Source organism: Hyaena hyaena, unplaced genomic scaffold, assembly GCF_003009895.1.
Source record: "Hyaena hyaena isolate Hyena2069 unplaced genomic scaffold, ASM300989v1 scaffold_586, whole genome shotgun sequence".
Lineage (NCBI taxonomy): Eukaryota > Metazoa > Chordata > Mammalia > Carnivora > Hyaenidae > Hyaena > Hyaena hyaena.
In genome coordinates, this window is record NW_024081218.1 from 823,941 (window position 1) to 829,361 (window position 5,421).

General features: G+C 35.8%; 1 pseudogene; it reads right to left on the bottom strand.

Annotated features, from left to right (window-relative positions):
* Positions 1–1,033: 1,033 nt before the first annotated feature.
* LOC120248369 lies at positions 1,034–1,588 on the bottom strand (annotated as a pseudogene).
* Between the last annotated feature and the right edge of the window lie 3,833 nt (positions 1,589–5,421).

Sequence of the window (5,421 nt, forward strand, 5' to 3'; positions counted from 1 at the left end):
TTCTTGGTGTGTGTGTGTGTGTGTGTGTGTGTGTGTGTGTTTGGTTATTGCTTGGTCTTTCTGGATTTGGGGAAGATATGTAAGTTTTTGAGGAATTAATGTTCTTTTCTCCCTAATCTGATCATAAAAAAGTTTTTTTAACTGTTTTAAATAAGTAAATGCACTTGGTATGTAAGTAAAAACACCAAACCTTAAAAATCCTCAAATATAAAATATTAGAAATCAGTGGTAATCCAGTGAAGAGAAAATTAAATACTCTACATATACTTAATAAGATCAAAAGGAAGAGAGAAAAATCTAATTCTAGTGGCATTGCATTCTTCAGTTGTTAAATAATTATGGTATAATAACACCTTTCTCAAAGGGTGCATCAACTACACTTACAGAAAAATTTAAATGTATTTCAGTATTGGTAATATAGGTTTTAATGAATCATAAGCGTTTCAAGTTATAAAGGAATCAAGATAAATTTTAATTACAGCTTAAAACTTAATCCCCTTCAAATTTCTTTTTTTTCACAGAAAGCAGAAAAATAATTAATTACAATAGATGGCAGAAACAAGAAAGTTGCCCTGAAAGAATGCTTTTGTGTAGTTGTGTTGGGACAGATATTCCCTCCGAACACGCTCTCCTGCTGACTGCCCTACTAGATTCTCCTTGTCTGGCGACAGTTTTTAAACACTTCACTGACTCCCATGTTGTGGCCACGCAGCAGTCATCTTGAAGTCCACAGGTTCCAAGGAGAGAGCAATGTATTTCTCAGAAGAATAGCACCTTCTCTCTCAGAAACATCTTACAGTCAGCAGAGTTTAGGCTAAGTAGGCACTTAATTCATCAAAATGTGGTAAAGGTGACAGGAAAAAAAATACTGTATTGTAGACTAAGATATCAAAAGTGGTGTGAATGTTTAAGGCAGCTGATGGCCAAAATAAACAAGTCAAAGACGGTGGTCTGAGTTTGGCATTGATTTTGCACCTGGAGGAATTTTTTTGTGACCTCAGTGACTGAACGCTGGGAGAGTAGGTCTTCCTCCTCAAGGCCAATGATACTGAGCTATCAGATGGTTTCATTTTTCAACTGTGGTCATTTTCAACTGTTGGGTTGGGTCAGGATTGCAATCAGCCTAAAGAGATAGCAGCACACCGAACATGCTACCAGCATGGTGATGATAACTCTCCCATTGCAACCCTTAGGGATGAACCGGGGCACCAAGAATCTAAGGAAGCCTCAGAACACGTTCATCAGAGTGAGAGGCACCGAGAGGCCGTGGTTGCTGCTAGAGCTACTGGCCCCTGCTTAGCAGCCTCACTGTGGCTCCACCTGGCACCAGTCCCCTACAAAATTTCTTACTTTAATGAAACTACATGCATCTCTCACTCTTGAAGGAAACTTTGAGAAGTATACATATAGAGAAGGCAAAAAAATTCTTTTTAGATTCAGAATTGTTACTTCTCACTTGTTTTTTTCTTGGTAAAGATACTTTTCTGTACATTTATCTTAGTATGGTGTGTTATATAACTCTGAGGGGTGACATTCAAATGCCATTCATACCAAGTATCATGTGAATAGTAACCTTGTGGTTGAACATTGTGGAGGCCTTGCTGTCTGTACCCAGACCTTGTCTGGTTATTGTGAGGTTGACGGGTACAGATTCTGCTGTGTCATATAGTATGATTTTAAGTATATATTAATACAACTTCCAGAGCTAGCTACATAATTTCTAGGGACCACTGGAAAATAAAAGCATAGTATTCCTTCCCCCCCCCCCCCAAAAAAAAGCAAGAAAAAGTTTTTCCTTTCTTCCACTGTTTCTCTATTTATCTGTCATGGTATTTTGTTGTTTTTGGTTTTGTTAGTTGTTGTTGTTGTTATTATTATTTAAAATTTTCTATTTACTATTAGATTCCTCCAGGCACAGAGAAACTCAAGAGTACAGACCATTAAAGGTATTTGGGACCTACCCCAGGTTTCAATCCTCTATGTCTCTGTACCAGCCTTCTGCCAAGAGTAGATGGTGGCAGTGGCTACTGGGCCAGAGCCAAAGCAGGTGGCCAGGAACCCACCCCAGGGAGGTGCCACAAGGTGAGAATGCTCATGAGCTCCACATTCTTGGGCCATGCTCTGTTGTGTCACTGGGCTTCACTTAAAACACACAAGATTAAAGATTACATTTTTAAGAATTTTAAGACACAACCTCAGAGCATTAAACACCAAAAGGAGCATCCTTCTTCTTCTTCTTTTCTAATGTTTATTTATTTGTTTTTGAGAGAGGGATGTGGGAAGGGGCAGAGAGAGAGAGAAAATCCCAAGCAGGCTCTGCATTGTCAGCTTGGAGCCCCATGTGGGGCTCGATCCTTTGAACTATGAGGTCATGACCTGTACCAAAATCAAGTTCGGATGCTTAACTAACTGAGCCACCCAGGAGTCCCAGAGAAGCATCCTTCTGAGGGCAAGGTCCTGTGGTACCACCACACTGGTTGAGCACCCATGAAACACACCCTGATCACTACATAATTTATCATCCAAACCAGGACAATTTTGACAATGAAAGGGACACAACTATAACTTTGCTGAGAAAAGAGCTGTTAACCAACCTGATTTGGAACAAATTGTGGTTAATAATCACGCTACAGAAAATACAACTCAAAAATATAAATTCCTAGGTACCAACACGTGTTGGTCTAGAAACGGGGGTGGCTTAACTCCAATGATTCCTGTTCCATTTCTGTATTTTTCTCACCCTTCTGCTCCCCTTTATGTCATTTCATCCTGAGACAATTACAGTTATGATCATTATAGTAGTTCCAATCACTCATCTGGTTAAAACAATATCCAGAAGATGAACAATGTTCTCTACAACACCCACCCTAGGTACTTCCAGAACACAAAAGGTCATTCTAGAAACCTCAGAAAACCTCTCCTTGAGTTTCACTGACTTTAATTGAATCACATGTCTCTTATGTTGAGGAAGCAAAATTTTACCTTACATTCTTAGAGGTTTTTTTCTTCCAGTCTTTCTTTCTTTCTTTTGGTAAGTAGATACTGTGAATTAAATTGATATAAGACATCAACGAAAGAAAGGCATACAAATTTAGTTAATGCAAATTTTATGTGATACAGGAGCCTTCATAAGGAATGAAGACTCAAAGAAATGGTAAAACTTACATGCTTTTATATTAGGGTGAACAGAGAGACAATTGTGGAAAAGTAAGTAAACTATGTGGAAAAGCTAAAGGAAAATAAAAAAAAAAATTTAACAAAGTCTGTATAGAATTCTCTCATTCTTCACTTCTTGATAATAAGATTTGTTACTTGATGATAAGAATGTTACTTTCCTTCTAGGGAAGAAATTTTTCTTCTAAGGAAGAAATTTTCTTATAGGGAAGACATTTTTGTCTTGATAAGAATGTTACTTTTCTTCTACTATAGGGAAGACATTTTTCACATGGGAATTTCATCTCCTGCTTTTAAGAAAAAAGAAGGAAGGTTAGAGTATTTTTCTTACATCTGATATTTTTCAAGTGCCTTCAACTCAAAAGAGCCAAACTACCAGAGTGGCACATTTTAGAGTGATGTTTGGAAATCCTTCACTATCTACTGAACATATAAGGAATTGTCCATAAAGAACTACTTAAAATGGTCCAAATGTGTGATGCTCTGTTAACTTGTGTTCCATCTCAAGTTCCTAGCATTTACTGAACAGTGAATACATTGCATTAAATTAATTAAGGACAAAAGCATTATTAGGGCTGAAAAGTATCATTACATTTTACAAAATTTCAGGGAAACATAATAGATTCAAACTTAGGTGTATCTAATAAATCAGTTAAAATATATAAAGAAAAACGAATAAAAGTACAGAGAGATGTTGACAAATCTATCATAGTTATGATCAAGTCCCCGAAGTTTATCTATAGATTAAACATATTTCGAATGAAATTCCCTAAAATATTTTGCTTTCTAAAACATATATTGAAAAGCAAAGGGCTATGAATAGCCAAGATACACATGAAAAAGGGCAAGACCAGATGACTTTCCCACCAAACACCAACATTTACTTTCATTGGAGTAAGAAAATGATAGAAAATTGGCCAATGTAATTTATTAGTCTTGATGTTTAACAGGCATGGTTTTCTGGAAACCATTTCTGGAAAGAGAATCAATCCTTTAGCTAAATGATACTGGAATAATTCATTGTCCATATGGAGAAAAATAAAACTAAGTGCTTACTCTACTCCATATACAAAAATCTATTCCAGATGAAATAAAGACATCAAGGCAAAACTGAAATATTTACAGAAAATCAGAGGATATCTTTATAATTTGGGAGTTGAAAAGGATTTCCTAAAACATTTACAAAGACACCTATCTTTAAATTTCGACAAATTTTTATACTTAAAAATTAAGAACTTCTGGGACACCTGAGTAGCTCATTTGGTTAAGTGTCCGATTTCAGCTCAGGTCATGATCTCACGGTTTGTGGTTCGTGGTTCGAGCCCTGTGACGGCCTCTGTGCTGACAGCTCAGAGCCTGGACCCTTCTTCGGATTCTGTATGTGTGTTTCTCTCTCTGACCCTCCCCCACTCATGCTTTCTCTCTGTCTCTCAAGAATGAATAAATGTTAAAATAATTAAAAACAAAAATTAAGAAATTCTGTTTACTAAAAGACACCACAGAGAAAATGAGAACATATTTTCAATAATGAACTACCATCCAGAATGCATGAAGAGCTCTTCCAAATCGACATGAAGAAGACAATCAATGGAAAAAGAGGGTTTTTGACAAAAAGAAATATAAATGATGATTAAGCATGAAAAGGATGTTCAGTCTAACCCATCATCACAAACGGAAAATTGAAATGAGATAAGATATTATTTTTCATCCAGTAGATTGACAGATGCTTATAGTCTGGAAATAACCAGAATCTGGAGAGGACACTGATCTATTTCTATACTACTGATTGAAATGACAATTGGTTTAGCCACGTGTAAGAGATATTTAATACTAATAAAATATTAACTTTTTATATCATCCTGTAAATTAGACTGGAGTTAGGTAGGGCAAAGCAATGAAGAGGAAGACATATATGAAAGTATGAGGATTGAAGATGCTCTAGTTATTAAGTTGGGAGGTATTCAAAGAAAGAGATGTTATTGTAATGCATTTTAATTTTCAAGGGCTATATATTTCTTTGTATTCATTCATGATAATGTTAGAATAATAAAATAAATACAATTTTACAAAGCAAATGAAGAAAAAAGATTTAAAAACAAATAGATAATTCTTCACTTGGAGCATTAAGACAAGACCTATAAAATGTGTTTGAAATTGTATAGAGAGTCAATTGCGGATCTGGCATGTGGACAGAGTTTCCTATGAGTAAACCTGGTACATTTTCAAAAAAATACATACCTTTCAATT